General features: G+C 46.4%; 1 protein-coding gene across 3 annotated transcripts in view; it reads right to left on the reverse strand.

Moving 5' to 3' along the window:
• The window catches only part of SLC39A14 (solute carrier family 39 member 14), a 38,797-nt gene that overhangs the window by 15,409 nt on the left and 1,329 nt on the right, over positions 1-22,059 (reverse strand). The window contains exon 1 of one of the 3 annotated variants that reach the window (XM_032471186.1): positions 16,774-16,779. The exons of the other annotated variants lie outside the window; for them this stretch is intronic. The gene's annotated coding sequence lies outside the window, so the exon portion shown is untranslated. Of the gene's footprint in view, positions 1-16,773; positions 16,780-22,059 lie in introns of those variants that run through there. 3 annotated transcript variants of the gene reach the window in all.

The following is a 22,059-nucleotide window of genomic DNA, read 5'->3' on the forward strand; positions in this document are numbered from 1 at the left end:
ATGTGCTGTGGTCAAGTGAATTATATCAATTTCATAGAATAGTACGCAGCTATAAAAAGGTTCGGCATCATGAGTTTAACGTTAAATAAAGAAGCAGAACCATTATGTAAAACAGAGTTAAGAACTGACAAGGAACAGATAAAATCAAAAGCTTACGGTAGCAGGACTGAGTTTCTTTTGTTAATCATTCCCCTTCGTACAGTTATAATTTACTTAGTGAAATAAACAAACACCAGCAGGGGAAAATGAGCCTATTTAATCCAGGCCTAGGAATCCAGGCACTGCAGTTATTCCCAGGCAGCCCCAGGCACCCAGGGCTCTGGCTTGATGCCTCGTGGGGGCCACTCCACCTCCCCGCCTTTGCTTGGGACAGAGCAACCAGAGCAGAGTGGTTAAGAGCAGGCTTGTCTGCAGCTCGACTCTACCACTCACTTGCTGTGTGATGTTGGGCAAGTTATTTAACCAGAGTCAACATTCTAGAATCACCCAGAGCACTGATGCAGTGTACCACGGCCTTCAGTGTCAGAAAGACCTGGCTGGAATTTCCACACTGCTTCCCAGAAGTGACCTTGGCCAGGTTCCTTAGCCCCTCTCCACACACAGTTTTCTCATCTATAAAATTGGTTCCTACTTCACTAGACTATTATGAAGATTTAATGACATGAGCTTTGGCAAGTGACTAGGCTCAAGAAAGCACTTGATACAATGTGGCTGCGATTATTTTAAGACTTATAATTAGCAGGGTTCCTCCACTCTGACTCCCTCTCAGTCCAGATATTAAGCTGCCAATGGAACCATCAGGAACACCCCGTGGCCAGCTTTACTCCAGGCCTGCAGCACACACATCACCCAGGCCCCTGACCAGAAGCATACCCGGGACATGGGGCATGCACAGAATCTGGGGACCCTTGAATGGAATATACTGAGTCACACAAATGGATGGATTAGGCATCAACCAAAACGACAGCCTGTAGAAGTGTCACTTTGAGACGAGCAACTCTCAAATCTCCACCAAGCACCAAAAGTTAAGTTACAGTCAGCAGGATGGATCTTAGTCCAAAACAGCAAAACCCCACTGTACAAAGAAAGCTGTTCTCCGCCTGACCACACTGTAATTTGTCTAAGGCATGTGCTGTGCTGTCAAAACAAAGGGGAGGAGGGCTGCACGGGTTTAGAAAAGGGGAGGCAAAGAGATGAGGACAGCAGCTAGCATCACGACCCATGTGACCCCGCTGAGCACCTGACATTCACCGATTCCTTTAAGAGAAGGTGGGATACTTGTCCTCATCTAACAGATGCGGAAACTGGGGTTTGGAGATTAGGGAATGTGACCTACAGCCAGCAAGTAGAGCAGTGAAGCCAGAAACCAAATTTTTTCATGAATCAGGTCTAAATGATGCTGACGTCAGGGCACTCTTAACAACCCCTTGGCACGTGGAGACAAAAACATACACAACCCAGGTCCCCTGCAGAGCCCCAAAGCTTGCATGTCTCTGGTCAGAACCTCCCCAATTTCTACCAGCCCCAAACGCAGGCATAAGATGCCCTGACGACCTGTGTAGGGGAACCCCCAAATGTGCCTTAGGGGACAAGCCGTGTTACGAGGTTCCTTCTGCAGAATCTCTTCAACAAAACAAACAATTGTTCCCACTCCAGCTGTATTTCTCAAATGTATTTGCAGCAACTTCAGGACACTCAGAAACAGCAATAAACATACAAAAAGGTGAGACACCCAAGGTAGCTTCACCGGGATGGGCATTCACAGCAAGGTTAGCATGTACTCGGTGTTTGCTCTTGGCTGACCCAGTGGCCCCTCGGCCCCCTCCCGCCTGGCCCGTGCTTCCCAGAGTCAGAGCAGAGTCTAGAAACAACTGGGGGGCAGTAAGAAGTCTGGTCCAGGGATCCTGGAGTCACTAAAGACACTTCAAATCCAAGTGACCCGGGCCTTTTGGCAGACCTGAAAGGGGAACTTTCTGCTCCAATGGAGATTTAAGTTATTCTTAGAAAAAAAAAAAAAAAGTTTAAAAGAAATTCTTTGGAGGAAAGAAAGAAGAGAGGAAAAACACATACAGCTCATGGTAAGGCTGGATGGTGAGGCTGGAGGGTCCTCGTTGCATGGCCCTGGCTGCAGGAGGAAGCCTGTTTTATTAAGGCCGTGGAAATGGGCGGCCCAGGAGACCATTCTTGCCGGGGGGAGCTGAGCCATCTGCCTTCAAGGCCACCTTCCTTCCAGGAGCAAGAAGAGCGCATGGGACCGGGCAGAACACAAGTTGGAGGCAAAGGCCCGAGTGTGCTGCTGGCGCAGAGGACCAGGCTCCCCCACGAAAGAGAAGCTGGAGTCTCTCCACCCCTTTGTTCCCTTGGCTCGGGTTCAAAGAAGTAAATTATTTCAGTGCCTTAGGTCTGTGTTCAAGGCGCCAGACCCAACCCTCCATGGGGGAGCGAGGCCTGTGAGTCGGCAGGAGATGCCTGCTCTCGGACCCTCTGTGGAACCATCAGAAGTTCCTTCCCATCTTGGAGGCTCCTCATTTTGAATTGCACCTGCCTGTCAGCCCTCCACTTGGTCCAGAAGTAGCTCATTCCAGAATTGGCACTTCTGCCCCGAGGACAGACTTTACTATTGCATTTACCACGATGCATTTTTTCCCATGCTCACTTCCCTTGCAGAGAGGAGCAAACATGAACTTCTCTTTGGGGTGACAGAGCAGTGAGCTGCCATGATACTTGGTCCAGAGGCTGGACACTGATGTGAGCAGAACAGACAACAGAGACCTGAGGGGCCTGGGAACTGCTGGGCCCTCAAACATCCACTCCCTTCCCTGACCACGAGCTGGGCGGGCAGCCTATCTTCTCCCTCTCAGATTCCTCTGGGCCAAGGAATGAAACACAGGAGATAAGATCGAATGTTCCAGAGACAAATTTGGCTAAGGCACAGCGGTTTCCAAGGCCAGCTGGTAAGCCACAGGAAATGGGTAAAGGATGTGCCTGCAACTGTGGCTCCTCATACCCGCTCTGAGCCCCCTCGAAGCACAGGCTGTGTGGGAGCACAGTGAATGGTAAGGCCCCACTAACTACCACGAGGCAGCTGCCCTCCCCCCCACCCCCAGGGGCTCTCTCTCAGTCAACAGCCCATCGCTGCAGAAGACCTTCAAACACACTGGTCTTTCTCCAGTCCCCGGGCCCACCCCATTCTAAGGCTGTCACCTGTCAGTCTAATAGGAATGTCTCCCCACTGAACACTCCCTACGAGGAGTAAACACTGCAGATGGTCTGGGTGAGCGCAGGGAGCAACATTCCTGAGTCTCCAGCAGGAGAGGCGTCTAAAAAACCCCGAAACTTGAAGACCAAAGACAGAGCCGGGCCACAGGATGGAGGTGGTGGCCTTGAAGGCTCAAAAACCCTGGCATCTGCCTTCTGTGCTGTGGGTGCCAACAACGAGGGATGCACGGACTTTGGCAACAGGAGGACCACTGGGCTTGGTGTGAGAGGTCCAGTTAGCAGCAACTCCAAGGTCTGATGTTTCCTGATGTTGGAAAGAGGAAAACAAAGCCACAGAGCTTTATGAGTACGAAGAAAGATAAAGTAGGTTGGAACACTAAATAAAGATTTCTGAATTAAGACGGAGAATTGGAATGGCAACACAATTTTCTTTTCCTTGATAACTTAAAAAAAAACAGTAAAAAAGCCAAAAAAAAAAAAAAAAAAGTCACCCACAGCAAGCAAACAAGGAAAAAGGCGTATCTGATATAATAACTTTCAGGAGAAGGACTGTTGGAGGCACGGCACGAGGCTAACCTCCCGGCCCCGGCCGGGCCCCGACTGCTCCAGTCATGACGGAGAACCAGAATTCTCACTAAACCTCCCGGATCTGGAGAGAGGCAAACTGCAGCCAACTCCTCCTCCTCAGTTAGGGAGTAGTGGGAAAGGTGCTGGGAAACAAAGAAACAGGTGGACTGGGAACAAGAACAAGGGACCGACTCCCTTTGAGGGATATATGGGCTCTCCGAGGCCACAGGCTGAGCTGGGGAAACTATCCAATTCCAGTGAGTCTTCCTCGCCCCCCAACAGAATGGGGCGCAGCTCCCCAGTCAGTGGGCGGAACCGCGCCACACCACAGGGGCCGCCACCAAGTCCCAGAAAGGGGCAATTCCATCTCTGCCCCCATCCAATTCAGGCTAAAGAGAACAAGCCACCAATACCCCGCCCTCAGCACTGCTGTCGTGGGGATGGGGGACAAGCCTGCCTCGGTGTGGTGGGAAGAAAGTCACTGTCTTATTTGAGAGCCAACAGAACGGAAAAATGGGCAGCATCGAGACGGTGAGAAGAAACAGCGGGCCAATCACGCAAGAGGCGAAGATGTCAACCGAAAGGAACACATCACTCCAGAGAAAAGAATTTCTCACAACTGCTCCACACTGTGGAATAACTCGATTAGAACATTCACGCAGTAAAACCAGGGCTCAGAGATGGGATTATAAAACAAAAGGAGATGCAGGCTTACCAAAAAAAGACCAACAAGACAACGCTGAAGAACTAGTACATAGATGATAATGCACAGAGAACAAAATGCTGCCAGTGATGTCAGACAGAAATACTGACACAAGAAGGTATGAGATAACTATAGTGCAAGCAGATGGAAAGGACAAATCAAAGCATACAGTGAGAAGACAAAGACATCACGGACGGATAAATGGTGTTCCGGAAGCAGAGAACCCGAGTCGGGAACAGGAGCTAAGCTCAAAGATAACACACGACTTCCCTGAAACGAAAGGAAAACAGAATCTGATGACTGAAATATTACACTGGACTCCACAAAAATTTGATGCAGAAGGTTCAACACTGAGACACTGCCTAGTTAAGTTACTGAACTTAAGACATTTCCAGGCATCCAGAAGAAACTGTTTTTCCCCCAAAATGTTTTCCTACAAAAATCAGGAAACATACTAGAACTTCTTCTAAGTGGTAGAAAATTCAGACTGCCCTCATCTTCTCCATAGCGACATTTAGCATCAGAAGAAAGGCAACAATGTTTACATAATTCCGAGACACAGAAAATATGAGCCAACTGAGAATCATTCCCAGCCAAGATGTGGTACAAATTTGGTAAAGACGACAGGCAGAAATTCTCAAGCATGAAAGAATTCAGTCCCCTTCCTAGGTGGGAAAAATGACATGATAATGAAATGCAGCTAATTAACAGAAAAGTAAAATTAAAGAGCTCAGGAAAGCAGAAATCATGGGTAAGCATTTAAACTCTTCAAATAAATAATTTTAAAAAACTATGGAGATTATGGTTGTAGGACAGAATTTAAATGTTATAATCATGGACCATTTAATAATATAATTAACAATCTAAAGATGGAAAGAAAGGAGATGAGGGGAAAAAAATGGGAAAATGCTAACATCTCCATTTTTCATAGCAGAGTCAATAAATTCTGTCTAAAATGGAAACAAGTAATTACAGAGATGATTCACAAGTTTTTTTTTTTAACCTTTTTTGGGGTCTTTTAGGAAATCACCTCCTTTGTGAAGACATATCTCTCTACAGTTAATAATTTCTTCAATTTTACTACGATTTCTTTCTCTTCTGTTACATTCAGGGAAGTGTTAATAATTTTTTTTTTACAGGAGTATTTTATTTCTCTACGTCCATTAATCTGTGAGCATGCCTGGAAGGTTATCTGGAATCATGGCCACCTAACGTTAGTGATGACTTCTGAGTGCTGGGATCTAGAGTGTTTTGGGGTTTTTATTTGTTTTTAACTCTTTCTGTTAATGCATCATTGATGTGTCCCAAGGGGTGGTGTAGGTAGGGCAATATTAGAAAACATCGGTGATTATTTTTATAACAAGGAGTTAGGGAGAATTTTCTCATATGGCACAAAACCTAGAACCTGTAAAAGCAATAATTAATACATACGACTACGAAAAGTGCCAAGTGTTCTATAAACAGTGTACCTCCAGTGTCCATGGTCAAACTAACGATGACACAGGCCTCTGTGTATTCCCAGTAGACCCAGTTAGGAAAGCAACAGTCTTGCAGATTGATGCGCAAGCACATATCCCCCTGCGGGCTCTCTGGAGTTTAAAGAGTTTTGTGAAAAACTACCCAGCTGCAGTCCTCCCCACCCACCAAATGAACATCGTCCAAGAGGCCAATCTCCTCTCGGACAAGCTGAGCACCCCTCGCCCTGCAAGCACCGTGCAAATAACACAGCTTGAAAGCCGGCCCTCGGCCTTGCCCAGACTCAACAGGCTGACTCTTCTGCTCCCTCGACCGTTCTCCTTCGCACTCCCAGAGGATGTGCGCTTGTCCTCCATCCAGCTCCCACTCCCAGAACCTTAGCCTCAGACTTTGGCTCAGCCAAAGGCCACCCAGGGTGGGAGATTTCTGCAGACAGTGCAGGGGGGCTGCCAGGGAGGAGGGGGGCAGGGGTACCCAGAGCCGGTAGCCCACTCACTGTCCTTATGAAACCTCACATTGCTGGGAGAGGCAGGATAGAAAACTTACCAAAAAAAAAAAAAAAGTGAGTGGTGACCCAAAAGCAGGGAACAAAATTAGAACCAGAAGCCTGCTACTCATCAGCCAGTGTTTACTGAGCCCCCGTTGTGCGTGTCGGTGCCTGTGGGAGGGAGGCTGGGAAGGGCTGGGGCAGCTGATTTAGCCACACGCTGAGCCCGGAGCGAGGCGAAGGACAGCCAGGCCCAGAGGGCTGGACCAGCAGGGGAGAGGACTGCATTTACCAGGCTCCACCCGTCCAGCCTGGCGGGACCCAGGCTAGACCAAGCAGAGAAGTCTTCCAAAACTAATTGACTGAGTCAGGCAGCCCAGTAAGCGGGAGCCCGCAGGACTCCCCCACCGGAGGCCAGGGCAAGAGTCACCGCTATTCTCATCATTCATCCATCACCATTTCCCAGACACTCCATTGCAAAATTCTGACCTATTGTCCCTCTAAGTCCATTCCTGTTTGTCAGACCATGGGGCCCAGCATGTGGTTTAGGAAACAAGGTACTCACACCCACCACTTACATCACCCACTTGAAGCAAAATCCCCCAACTTGTTATTCAGGGTCAAAAGTAAAATGTATGATCTAGTGGCTAGCTCATCAGAGAGCACGACAAGTCAGGCAGACCCGGGTTCAATTTTGGGGCCTGCCACTAAGTTACCATGTACCATCAGCACAATTAAGCTATGAAATGTCCAGTCTCTTGGGGGAACTCTGATCAATTAGAGAGAGCTTAAAGGTCAGAGCTTTTAGGTCTGTTCCTGCTGTTCTCTGTCCAAGCTTTCAGGCCCATCCCCTCACCTACACCTGAACCTGCCTAGTCTCAGATTACCTCCTCCTCCAGGAAGCCTTCTTGGACCACTCTGAGCACTCACCTCCAACTGCTTTGGACTCCTAATGACCTGGTCTCCCAGGGGGTCTTCAGATTTTTGTTCCTTGAAGGCAAGGGAGTCCTCCCCTTACTCTTCCCTATAATACAACGCCTGGACCAGTGCTGGGTACATCAGCCAGGAGAAGCAAAGAATTTCTGCTGGAAGGTAAGTCCAGCCTCCCATTTGACTGACGTCTGCCTGCATTGCCCCTGCAGCTCGATGAGGAACAGGGCGCTCAGGGCCTCCTTCCACAGACATCCTACCCCCACACCCCCACTTCCCAGGGCCTTCAAACATTATCTGAAGTCAGATGCCCAGAGTACTTATTACTCCCTTCTTCTCTAGACTAAACAATCCCCATTCTTTCCATTTTGTTTATATCCACTGAAAAAAAGGCTAGCTACACCTGCCGGACTTTTTAAAAACCCTCAGTCCAAGAAATCATTCATTCAACAAATAGTCATTGCCTACCAGTTCCGTACTGGGAATAATGCTAGAGGATGCCTCATAGCTGCCCTCACAGAGCAGGGAAAGCAAACAATTCAACAAGCAACTTACAAGAACAATGATGACAAGGGTTGTGTACTGATCAGGGTTCAGTTAGGCAATTTAAGCAGAAAGGGATTTCGTGCAACATATGAAAGGGCCTAGAGAATCAGGGGAAAAGCTGAAGAAACAGGACCCTAGACTGAGCTTCCGGGAGCTACTCCCAAGATCATGGTGCAGAGCCAGCCGGCAGGAGCTGCTGCCCCCACCACCATCAGGTAGCTATGGCACAAGGACGCTGCCCAGTCCAGGACCACGCCACCCCTTGCCACACCAGCAAAATGGCCGCCCCAGAGTCCGTCCTGAGGAAAAGGATGCCCACACATTGAAGGCTGGATCGAGCCCAGCAATTGGCAGAATGCAAGTCACACTGGGAATTCTGGCAAAAGGATGTCTGGAAAGTGCGTATGGCTTTGTTTTGTTTTGTTTTGTTTTGTTTTGATTCTCTACTTTTAGCAGGTTGGACTGTAATTTATTATCCAAAGTAATGCACTTGATAGTGAAAGGAGGTGCTATTAGTAAACAAACCAGGACAACAAGAGTAAAACATAGGGATGCCTTGGGGTGGACGCCTGGTGAACAAGGCAATCCACACCATCCACCAAAGATCCCAGCGAGCTATGGAGAAGATGACAGGGCAGTCAAATCTAGTGTTAGGGGTCGGGGGCCTCCAAACAGAGACATTATTTTAGCCGAGACCTAGAGGGTGTGGAAAAGTGGGCCAGGTGGAGGTGAAGGGGAGGGGAGGGGGTGGCGTGTTCCAGAAAGATGCAGCTTTGTTTGGAAAGACTTGGCCAAGATGGCACATTGTGCAGACAATAACTACTATGTAGTTAGTCATTTGCAGATTTGCAGATACTAACTACTATACATAAAATAGATAAACAAGGTCCTATTGTATAGCACAGGGAACTATATTCAATATCTTGTAGTCACTTACAATAAAAAAGAATATGAAAAGGAATATATGTATGTACATGTATGACTGAAACATGCTGTACACCAGAAACTGACACAACACTGTAAACTGACTATACTTCAAAAAAAAATGCACATCTAAGAACTTGGAGTCCTGTGTGGCCAGGGTGTACACAAGAGGACATGGTAGGGGCCAGGGAGGGGACAGCCCTGCAGGCGATGTTAAGGTGCCCAGATCTCATCTGTAGGGCACTGGGGATCATTTTCAGCAGAGATACAGTCAGATCTGTGTTTTTAGGATACTGGTCTGGCTGCATGGTAGAGAACGGACGAGGAGGCAGGCAAGAACAAAACCCAGAAGCCCAGGTAGGAGGCTCCTTGGGTTCCAGGTGGGAGAACAGAGCACCCAGTTGGATCTAAAGAGCAAAGCTTCTTCTCTTTCTCCCAGCTTCAACCCAGCCCGGGGTGCTTCCCTGACCCTTGGGGCTACTGGCCTTGTAGTTTTCCATTAAAGAATGGAACAGTCTCCTCTTTAATGGGTACCAGGAGAGAACTAAGCCACATTACTGTCCTGATAACCAAAAGCATCAGAGTGAGCTTGAAAAGCCCACCCCCTACCCCCATCATTTCCTGAGTCAGGCAGAGACAAGTCTGCTCCACTCTCCTGCTGTAGCAGGAGGGCCATTTGTAAATGCCAACTGCAACTCCCGGGCAGCAACACTCTGTGGGCAGAATTTGCCACCAACGGCCTCTCACAAGAAGTCTCTTATGTTCCCTTCTTCCCAAAATGGGGACGAAGAGTCCTCTGAGCCCCAGGCTCTCTCTGGGAGGTGAGGTGAGCTCTTCTCAGACAGTGAGCCTTTACAGACCCTGGGCCACAGCAGGCAGAGGCAAGCCTGCACGGGGAACCTCCCTCCACCAGCAGCCAGGCCCCAGACAGCCCCACTGCTCTGCCTGCAGCAAAGACTCTCTGTCCTGTGGCCAGTCCACCCCTCCTCCCTCCCTCCAAGTCCTGCTGCACCACTATCTCCCCCTTTACAACCCTCCCATCCTTAAGCCAGTGCAAGCCCCTCAATCCTCCTCAAAGACTCCGACCACGCCAATCTCTACGGCTGAGATGCTGAACTGGGTGTGATAGTGTGTCTAAGGAAAGCAGTTCTCAGAGCGTGGTCCTGGGACAGGCAGCATCACCACCACCTGGGAACCTGTGGGAAGCACAAATTCTCAGCCCCCTCCGTCCAAATCTGCTGAATCAGAAGCTCTGTGTGGGCCCAGCAATCTGTTTTAGGAAGCTCTCCAGGGGATCATGATACACGTGGAAGTCTGAGGACCACTACTCTCAGAGAAAGATCATTAGATTTCCAGATTTCTTCACAACAAGGGCAAAAACCATTGTCTAGTGGTGGCCCCTTGCCACAGTTACTGCTTATGAGCAACACGGCCAGAGACCTGGTCACAGGCACAGGCTGCATCCTGGGCCTTGGATTTCTCAGTGACCATAAATATTTATCAGCAGTCACAAGTGAGCCCTACTCTCAAGAGAAAAAGGGTTATTGGGAAAAAGGGAAAAAGGCCCATATTTCCAAACCAGAGTAAGAAAGGTGGCAAAAAAGAAAGGAAGATTGAGTAATTACATTCCTGAATCATAATCCATTTCCCCTCCCACTTCCCAAACCTCCTACACGGCTCATTCCCTGGCCCAAGGTCGCTGGCAGGCACCACGGGATTACTGAGGCGAAGGCCTTCCCCCACCCTCTGCTCCTCACCGTGGGCCTCACCACGTGACCAAAGCACCCCTCTTCTTCGGGCTCATGAAGAGAAACCACTGGGGTGCACTGCCTCGTGTCAGTCACTTACTCCCGCTCTGCCTCATCCCCTCCTCTGCCCCATCCCCTCCAATGCACCTGCTTTGATCATATCACTCTCCGGCTAAAACACCTAACTTCCCTCACTCCCCTCACCCAACCGCAAAGTTTAGTCCCTCTGCCTGACAGTCAAGGGTCTCTCCAACTAAGCTCCCATCACCTTTCATCTTCAGCTGCCATTACTCTCTGGGCGGGACCCTGGGATCCACCTGGAATTCCCCACCCGTGTCCCCTTTCACCACATACCCTCCTGTCTCCTTCCTCCACGAGGAAGTCTGATTAATATTGTCAGAAAGCGGAACGTGGCCCACATGTGTCCTAAGCACTCTCCACAAGTGTGAAGGGCCTGGATGTATTAAAAAAAAAAAAAAAAGGATGAACTGCAGGAAAAAGCACCGCCTCTGATCCACTCCAAATCCCCCACACCAGGAATGCATCCTCACCTTCCTCTGGATCCCACCGCTCTGGCTCAAAGGCGCCCTGTCTCAGAATGACAGTTCCAATACTTTCAGTTAATTTTCTTGGTTGTTCCGTAACAATCCTAGGAGGTTGGTAGGATCTAAATAAGCACTTGCTGCAGGAACATGTAAATACAAATGCGTATGTAAACAGACAGACCCTCACCTTCTCTACAGAGTACAGGATGGCGGGGATAGGCTTCACTGAAGATGCAGTATTTAGGGCCATGGGGTCAAGGGCAGGAGTGGACGAGTGTCTTCTCAAAGCTCCCTCTGTCACAGGTACAGAGGGGAGGGTAAGGACCCTGACACTCTGCCCTCCTGACTCCCCACCTCTGCTGGCCAGAGCTCGAGAGAGAGGCTGCCAAGAGCACACACAGATGGACTCCAGAGCAAAGGCAACCCTGGTTCTGGCTCCTATCATACTCAGATAGGGGTCAGGGCCAGCAGGATGGCCAAGCTCCCCTTCCTCAGGTTAAAATAGCCCTCAGGGCTGTGGGTACAGTAGCAGTCTCCAGACAATATAATGCAAACAGGTGACTTCCCTGACAACACGACGACCCCTCTTGCCTGTATTTCCATTTGCCCTTCCCCTCCCCCGCCTCCTACAAACTGCCAGCCTATTAAAAAGGGATCAACATTCTCACCAGACTTAAAGGTTTACCCTCTCCTGCCAACACCAACCTCAAGGGGCAATCAGATTGCCACCTGGAAAGGGTTTCAGATTCAGCCTGCAACTCAGACATCCTCTAGTCTGAGTGACTTTCGACCTCAAACAGAGGAAAACAAAAGATCTTGCCAGCAGCACTATGCACAACACAAAAACCTTGGAGGCAACCCCAAAGCCCACGAGCAGGAGTGGATAAGTAAACTAACCAACTCTCACGACGGAATAGTATACAACAAAGTGGACGGACTACAGCAGCATTAAGACCGGGTGTACAGGACGAGTTTTCAATAACAACCACCTTTTAAATGTTAGTCATTCTTCAAGACCCCACTCAAGACCAGTCCACGCAAGACCTCTCTCCAGAAGATGTAGAAGGGCTGTCTGAATCACAAGACAAGGGATTTGAGTGGAGGAAATGTTGAAATGCTAGTTGAATAATAATAAAATATAATAAATAAAATCTCTTAACCAGCCTTCCAGCTTCTACTGGGCACTTACCCTCAAACTGTCCGGGTCCCTTCTCTCTAAGTATAATATACACACAAAAAGTGTCCAAATCTTAAATGTACAGCTCAGGGACAGAGTCATCCTTTTAAAGTACAAATCCGACCATGGCATTCTGTTTGCTTTAAACTCGCGATGGCTTCCCAGTACAAGGGAAATCAAATCTAAATTCCTTTTCCTGGCCTAAAAGTCACTGTGTCATCTGGCCTTTGCTGACCCCACTGATCTCACTAGAATCCAGCCACCCTGGGCTTCTTCTTATCCTTTTAGCTCACCAATCGCATTCTGACCTCAGGGCCGTTGCACTTGCAGCCCCCTCTGCCAAGAATGCTCTTCTCCTAGATTTTCATATCAAGTCTCAATCCAAATGTCAGCTCCTCAAAGCAGAGGGTCACCTAGTTTAAAAAAAAAAAAGCCCACTCAAGTCATTCAGAATCCTAACACCCTGTTTCATTTTCTTCTTAGCATATATCACTATCTAATGTTTGTTCTGTTATCTTTGTTCTGTTTAAATGTTTATTATCTGTCTCCTCCGACTGACTGTAAACTCCACAGCGGAGGAGACTCAGGCCTATTTTCTTCTCTGAGTCTAGAGGAGTGAGTGCCTGGCACTGAGACAGCCCCCCAAAAACACCTGCAGAATGATGTGTTAATTTCCCCCCGCCTTGGTCGCAGTGCCCCAGTTTAGTTACTGTTCTTTGGTCTCGACCCCCAGGTGAACTGTTAGCAACTTTAAGGGGAGGGACCCCTCCTCATGCAGCTTCAATAGAGATGATGTCTCTCAGAGAGCTGGAGAAGCCTGTCTGGCGTAGGAACACAAAATATAAGGTAAAAAAAAAATTATAGAACATAAGGTGGGGTGGGGGATCCAAAAGGAAGATGGTGGGAGAGAGGTAGGCATAGGCAGGCAGCCTCCCTTCCCTGCCCTGAAAGCAAATGTGCCAAGGACAGGCACATCTGATAGTCCTGCCGAAAATAACACATTAACTTTTACCCATGGCTGGGACAGAAAAGAAAAGGAAACCCCACAAGTACAAGTGCAGGCTGTTTCTAGAATTTCTCAGCAGCTCATGGAAACTCTGAGTCTCGGTCCTGCTGCTCACCACCTCTCTCAACATGCCAACTACACACATCCCAAAATGCAGGGGAAGGGGCTCGGAGCTGGGAGCTGCTGCCAAGAAGATGGCATGGTGTAAGCAGCCAAGGTCACAGGCATAATCCTGCCAGCACAGCTGTGCACACCATGGTTTACCCACGGTCAAGGCCTCTGCTGTGGGAGGAACCTCCAAGCATCTGCTGGACATCAGGGGGGTGGCTGAGGCGGCAGGAGCAGGAACCAGGACGTTATCCCTTGCTAGGGCTGGTCAGGGTGCCTGAGAGGGCACTTTGGCTCATGGCCTGAGTCTGGGGGAAGTAAGTGACTTTGTACTTTTTGCACTTTTTTGGGAAAGGTGATGAGAACTGCTGTGGCTTGTTATCCCTGGAAACCCCCCAGGGGCCTGGTATGCTGAGAACTTGCCCAGCCTCTCAGACGGGAAAGTCTCCCACAGCAGGGAAATGGTCAGTATTGAAATACACATGCGCTAATCAATGTCACCGGGGCCTGGCCGTCAGCGAGCAGGGGGAGAGGAGAGGCAGGGAGGGAGTCCAGGACCTTCCGCCTCTGGCTCATTCCCAGGAGGGAGAGCAGGGCCAGCTTCCCTGCAGGCCAGCATGGCTCCACCTTGCACCACGCCTCACGTACTCTGTGCTCTTGGAAAAGAGAGAGTCCCCGGGGCTGGCCGGGAGCCCTCTGGTTTCCAGGAAAGGAGGGCAGCCGGCAGTTCAGCCTGCTCCCCGTGATTTACAGGACTCTCTTGACTAGGAGGACACACATCCGCCACCTCACTTTCTCCCACACAAGCCAACCTTTCAGGCTTCCAGTAAAAGTGAGAATAAAACAGCGGGTTTGGGTTTGGGTTCAGGTCTGCGCCCCACCACCTCGTTCCCGCCATCTGTTTGTGGGGGCAGGGGTAGTATGCAAGGTCTTCAGGTGACCTGGCAGCAGGACACAGGAAAAGACCCCAAGGGGAGAGGAGACCTTCCTAGAAGGAATCAGTGAGATCCAGGAGCCAGTTGGCCAGTGGCCAGTCCCTGCCCCCAGGGCTGCAGTCAACAAATACTAAGAACTTACAATTTGCTAAACTACCCTTCTGAAGATTTAACTGATTTACTAGTCCTATCTGTGGATAAGGATGCCTGTTTCATGAGAGTCTCACCAATGCTGAGTATTAAAATAGGATTCTATCTTTGCCAAATAGGTTAAAAAAACTATTCGTACAATTCTTTTAATTTGCATTTCTTTGATTACCAGTGTGGCTAAACACATCTTCAGGTTTACCAACATTTCAATTTCTTCTTTTACAAATTGTCTGTGACTCTCCTTTGCCCATTTTTGCTGACCTCCATTTATCTTTTTTTCTTATCGGTATATGTAGCAGTTCATCATACGATTAAAAAAATTCACCTTTTGTCACATGTTACAAATATTCTTCCTAATTCGTCATTTGCCTTTAAATTGTTAACTGGTCTTACTGCCGAAATTTTTAAGTAAAGTCAATACATCCCACTTTTCTTTTTAACGTTTCCGCTTTTAGTACCATGCCTGAAAAACTCTTTCTTGTCTTGAAATTATAGATATACCTATATTTTCTTGCATTAAAAAATGCAAATCTCTAATTCATCCAGAATTTAATTGGACAAAGTGTGAAAAAAAAAACTAACTTTTTTTTAATAGTTAGCCTATTATCCACGGTTGTTTAATGAATAGTTTATTTCCCTTGTAAACCTCAACTGTAGAGTCTATAAAACGTAAGACACAGAGGTGCAGTCAACTACATCCTTTGTACTAAGAAAGGCCACAGGTGGCTGTTCTAATAAAATGTAAATATACGGTGGTGGTGCCATCTCTATCCCTTCCTCCTTCCTGCTCAGAGGTACAGGCTGGCAAGTGACAACTATGAGAAGAAAGTCCTACGTGCCAAGGATGGCAGAGCAGAAAGATGCATTGAAGAGAGCCTGGGTTCCTGCAGGCTGAGGAGGAACTGAGCAGGAACACTGGCTTCCCACGGCTGATCGCCAGATGCTTCATATGCTCTCTGCCCAAACCAGCCTTGACAGGGCACTAGTATTTGCATCTGAGCACTCCTATTAATCACAATCCTTTCTTCCCTAATTTTATAATGATAAGAATTGCTAGATAGCCAAGACATGGAAGCAACCTAAATGTCCACCAACAGATGATTGGATAAAGATGTGGTGTATATATACATATATATATACACACACATACAAACATACCTATAATGGAATACTACTCAGCCATAAAAAAGAATGAAATAAGGCCATTTGCAGCAACATGGATGGACCTAGAGATGATCACACTAAGTGAAGTCAGACAAATGTATGATATCACTTATATGTGGAATCTAAAAAATGGAACAAATGAACTTATTTACAAAACAGAAACAGACCCACAGACATAGAAAACAAATTCATGGTTACCAAAGGGGAAAGCGGTTGGAGAGGGATAAATTTGGAATTTAGGATTAGCAGATACAAAACATTATATGCAAAATAGATAAACAAGATCCTACTGTACAGCTCTGGGGACTATATTTAATATCTTATAATGAAAAAGAATACATATACATATAACTGAATCACTCTGCTGTACACCAGAAACTAACACAACATTTTAAATCAGCCATACTGATTTTAAAAAAGGATTGCTAGGATTTATTGTTGTCTGCCAGGCACTGTGCTAGGCAATTTGTTTCATTACTTAATTTAATCTTCTCAACAACTTTAAGATATGGGTTCTACAGTATTTCCCTATATATAAGTATCAATGACCACTTTTCAGAGTAGAAAAAGCGACTCCATTAAATGTACACATCAGTGAGACACATCCCTATTTCAGAAACATGAAAACAAAACAGCATCTTAAAATTAAGGAAATATGGTATCATCCCCATTTTACAGATGAGGATATGGAGGCTAAAAAGAGTTGCTCAAAATCACACCACAACTAGTAAGAATAATACCATTATTGTTTAGTAAATTCCTACATGTACTGTAGGTCTGTTTTTGGATGTTTCTGTTTCATTCCATTTATCCAGCCTGTGTCAATGTCACATTTAATTTTTTTTATTTTTTCTGGTAAAAAAAACTTGACTACTTTCTTTTTAAAACTGTGCAATCAGGAAATGGGAAAGGCCTAATGATGACCAAGTAGAAGGGTTTTCTCTCCCATCTTTGAAGAGCTTCACTTAAGATCTCACTTAAGAGCCTGGAGGTGGATTCCAGTCCTAATCTGCTGTGGTCTGGACTTCGTGTGTGCATGGTTTCCTTACCCTGGCTGCCCCAGTGAGCAGGGTCTCACCCCAGTCCACCTGAATCAGGGCTTCCTGGGTGAGATCCAGGTATCAGTCCACCTAATTCTGCCAGATTCTTGTCTGGGGCACCGGTCTGACATTTCAGTCTAGTCAGGACTGCTGGACTAGACACAGACTAGCTATGACCTTCTGTGATTTATTTAAACTCTTTGAAGTCAGTTCCCCCTCTCTGCCAAATGGGTACCACAATCTCTGCCCTGCCCATCCTATAGGGAAACTAACACTCAGCGAGATGCCGTTGCACAGAGACAAGATGTTGGTATTATAAAGTGTCTGGATCCCAAGAATGCAGGGACTCTGAGGCCAGCGTTAGAATTTACAGCCACTTAGTTCTCAGATCTGTGTCAGTATGAGGCAGCCTGAGGCTGGGCCCTTGCCTCCATGACAGTCAGGCCTGCTTTCTGTCTTAGGTCTAAAAAGAAATCTCCCTTTTCTCTTGCAGCTCTGCGAACCAGAGTTTACAAAGGACATTTTCCTCTATCCTGAGTGTAGCCGGCTGAATAACATCTCCCCAAATCTATGTCTACCCAAAACCCCAGAATGTAACCTTATTGAGTGATACGGCCCTTGCAGATACAATTATTTAAGGATATCAAGACGAAATCCTCTTGGACTTAGGGTGGACCCTAAATCCAATGATTAGACTTATCAGAGAATATTGGTACCTTAAACCCCAAAGCCCTTTAAAATAACTGGATTCAAGCTAAATTTCTAGCCATGTCGCTTGCTCTTCCCTCTGTCAGACACTCTGGCCTATAGTGACCACCCCTGCCCCGGGAATATACATCTTTGTGCCATTATTCACACAACTCTCCTGGCCAGGACCACCCCCACGCCCCCCCTCTTCTTAGCTTTCAAACCTTGGCTCAATTCCACCTCTAGGAAGCCTTCCCAGACCACCCCTGCCCCAAAGCACCTCGCCTTCCACTGGCCTCTTTAAGGGTCTCTTGTCTGCTCCACTCAGTGGGGCTTAAAGAATGCCACACGACAGCATGTAAGTTTCCACAAGTACTCAGCGCATCTCCACACAAGGATCTTTGGGACAGAGACAGTGTCTGCCTGTCTCCGTGGAGTGGGAGCTCTCTTAGCTGGGCTCTGCTGGGGCCCATCCCCTTCGTTCCTTCTGCACATCCTTGCAGCAAGGAGGTGCCCCTTTTGCTGCCATTGGCCCAGGATGCATGCACCAGAAGTCTTTGTGCCTCTTCCCAAACCTCTTCATGCCAGTTCTATTTGTTTTTATGATTCTAAGTTAATAGTAACTGAAATTAAAATGCAGAAGAAAAAGTTTTGATTTCTATAAAAATTAAACTAAGTGATCTAGAACAGCAACTCTGAAATTGTGGTCTTAGATGACACCTGGGGTCACTGAGACTGTCTCAGGAAGTCTGCATGGTAAAAACTAGTTTTATTATAAAATTAGGACGTTAAAAGGTTTTTCACTCCCATTTTTCAGAGGCTGCGTGAAGTGTGATGAACTTGTGCCTGTGCAGTCTTACGTTTTCTGAAAATTTCTAAGGCAGAAGTTTAGGGTGTAAACTTGTGTGTGTTCAGAGATTAACTCAGTTTGTTCTCGGGACTTCAACCGAGTATTTACTAGTAAACTTATGCTATGCCTATTATAATCTGTTATCTCATTATTATCTAATAAATCATTTTTTTGAAACCCTGAAGATGTGCAAAAATGTAAAAATAATGCCATTTTTCCTCTACTTTTTCAACTTTGGAAAATGGTTATTTTTCACACAAATATGCCTTTTATGTTAACATGTTATGACTTTTTTTTTATTATTTTAAACGAATAAATAACTTTTTACATTTGTTTTAATTTTTTAACATGGTAAATGTTAACAGATACAGCCAATAAACAAAAGATAATAGTAAGGAATCCTAGGATCAAAAAGTTTGAGAATTGCTCATCTAGAAAGATGTGTTACAAACAAACAAACAAAAAAGATTAAATTCAGTGTGTGCATTAAGAAAGTAGCATTCTGCAAGGGGACTGGTTTGTAAATGTCTTAATTCTTGCTTTATTATTTTTTAAATGGAGATTAATTAACAGATGTATATATCCTGTCACCCAGCAATCCCACTTCCAAGAATTTCTTCTGTTGGCATACTTACACAGGTAGGAAATGCCATTTGTACAAAGTTATTCACAGCAGCTTGCACATAATGACAAAATACTGGAAACAACCCAAGTCAGGGGAGAGAGGGAGGCAACACATATTGGTTAAAAAATTACCTTACTTCTCTATCCTGGAACAATATGCAGCTATAGTAAAAGAATAATGAAAGCATTCTATGCAGTGATATGGAAAGATCTACCAGAGCTGCTGGGTGAAAAAAGCAATATGCTAAACAATGTCTAAAATGCTAACCTGTAGCATTTGTAAAAATGGGAGTGGGGTGGGCAGAGGCTAAGACCTTTCACTGTATGAGTGAGAGAGAGAGAGAGAGAGAGACAGAGAGAGAGAGAGAGAGAGAGAGAGAGAGAGAGAGAGAGTGTGAGTGTGTGTGTGTGTGTGTGTGTGTGTGTGTGTGTGTGTGCCTTTTAAACTGTTTTTTATCCTTCTGATCTTTGAACTATGTGAATATACAGCCTAGAGAAAAAGCTTTTCCCATTAAAAATTTTTTTCTTCCAGTTTTATTGAGATATAATTCACATATAGTGAAAAAAATTTAATAAAAGAAGTGAAATGAGAAATCACAGGTGATACATGCAGGTGTGATCTGTATATATAAACAATTTGCAAGTCTAATTAGGGGACCTGGAGACCCAAAGAAAAGACCTCGGCCCTCAATCAAAGTTCTGGAAAATAAAAATACATGCACATGGGGGTGGGAAGCAGGGAACTGAATGAAGGCACTTAAAAGGTACAAACTTTCAGTTATAAGATAAATAAGTACTAGGGATGTAACACACAACATGACAAACACAGTTAACACAACGGTAGATTATATATGAAACTTGTTAAGAGAGTAAATCCTAATAAGGCTGTCTCATCACAAGGAAAAAATTTTTTCTCTGTTTCTTTAATCTTGTATGTCTATGAGATGATGTATGTTCATTAAGTTTATTGTGGTAAGTCATTTCATAATTGTGTATAAAACAAACCATTATGCTGTACACCCTAAACAGTGCTGTTTAAAATAAAACTGGAAGAAAAAAAATGCATGCACATGTTTTTAAGGTAAAATGAATTGTTTAAAACACGGATTTTTTAAAAAAATTCCCAACTTTCAGCTGACAGTTTTTATTATTACTAATGCTGAATAAGGAGGACCCAATTCAAGAGTCACATTCTCATTTCAGGGAACTCCAGGACTCTCCTGGGCCTGAGTTTTGAAGAAGGTTAGGAGGCCTGAGGATATAGTCAGATCGATCTTAAGTTTCCAAGGCAGGGAATTTGGTTTCCCATAGATGAGCAAGCCAAGCACTCTCTCCAGGCTGATTCTGTGGCCACCCTCCCACCCCTGCTTTTGTGTGTGTGTGTGGGGGGGTCCCCATCTAGGAACCTCGATAGCCACGGGTGAGGATGAGGACAGGGCAGCTGGGCCTCGGAGACCTTGTGATGAGGCTGCCCTGCTTGCCCCAGGGAGAGCACGAGGCCCCTGGCTGGCAGCAGACTCTGGACTCCTTATCTGCCAGCATTCGGCCAGCCCACCAGCCTCCAGGTCAGAGAAGTCTCACTGTAGACATCTAGAAAGTCCTGGCTGGGGCTCCAGCAGCATGATCCTTCCTCATCCACTCCCCACCCTCCTATGTCTCTAGGGAGTCTGGAAAGAGAAGGAAAAAGGGAAGACTCCTCCAGAAGAAATTTCTATCCATACAAGCAGAGAACCACCTCCCGCCAAATAAGCACTTCCTCCTTCATGTTTTCAAGGAAAAGTCTAAGATTATCAGCAATTTTATAATATTTAGGAATAAAAAATCAAACCTTCCTTTGGTCCTCTCTATCAAGCCTCTTGGCCACCAGCAAGCAACGTTACTTGGGAACACCAATTAACCTCTTGATACCTAGTTTCTTCAGTTGTAAAACAAAGTCCTAGACGCAAAGATTCCCAAAGTCCTTCCAGTTCAACCTCCCATCGTCTGTGGTTCTGCAAAACGTTTAAGTCTTGCTGTCTTCAGGCATCCAGGGCGAACAGGCTGAATTATTTTGGAGGAGGTCCCGATTTCCAGACATATACATCTATTCATAGCACTACCACTTAGATGCCAAGATCCTGTAAATATTGGGCATGGATTGAGGTTCCTCCTGGAATAGAGGCGTGGGGAGGTAAGGCAAGAGAAAGAGGGTGGAAATGGTCTGAAAACAGAACCCACCCAGTGACTGGAAGATACTGTATGTGCGCATGCGCGCACACTGATCTATACACACGCACACATTATTAGTCCTTCCCGCTTAATTATCAGCCCAGAAAAGGAGTACTTCCATAATCTGAAGAAATCAGAGTAGCTCCAAAAACTAAAAGTGGGAAAAAGCCTTAGGGGCAGTGAATCTGTGCAACAATCCCTGGCAGGCCAAAGAAAAGAGGCCTACCCAGAAAGGCAGGGAAATTGGAGACGATGAATCAACCGTAAGTCTGGGCTCATACCATTCCTACAACCCAACGTAACTATCTATGCCTAGGACCCCTGAATAATCCACTCCATCCCACAGAGATGATAATGATGATGATGATGCCGATAACAAGCCCTCTACCAGGCTCCTGGCACAATCACAACGTGCTGCAGCACCCCCCTGCTGGAGAGCGACCGGGCCAAGGACTTAAATAGATCTAATCTGACTCAAAAAAGCCTGGTATTCTCCCGCCACCTTTCACCACCTCTAGTAGAGCGCTGTCTTCTCTGAACTTGACTGAACACAAAAATGTGACCTCTCTTGTGTCTCCATGTTATTCTATATGTATGGGTGTTCTTTCTCCCCAACAAGTGTCTCCAGGAGCCAGGCCCCATTCTCTCTTCGCACCCTCCAGTGGCCAGTGCAGAGCCAAGCGCAAACCAGGCACCATGTATTTATATACTGAGGGGATGAGATACTTAGAATCACAGGGCTCTGGTACCTCACAGAGGGCTGACAATTCTGTTCGGTGCCCTCCAGTCATATCTGCAAACCAAAGAAAAGTACCACTAGTCTATACAATTTACGAAAAACTCACCTCCGAGCCTCCAACAAGAAATGGAATGTGTAGTTTTTAATTGCAGCTGCTAAAAGTTATGATTCTCGACATTCTTTCTCTTGCTTCATCAAGTCTGTCTCAGTTTTTATGGCTCTTGTT

This window comes from Camelus ferus, chromosome 31, assembly GCF_009834535.1.
Source record: "Camelus ferus isolate YT-003-E chromosome 31, BCGSAC_Cfer_1.0, whole genome shotgun sequence".
Lineage (NCBI taxonomy): Eukaryota > Metazoa > Chordata > Mammalia > Artiodactyla > Camelidae > Camelus > Camelus ferus.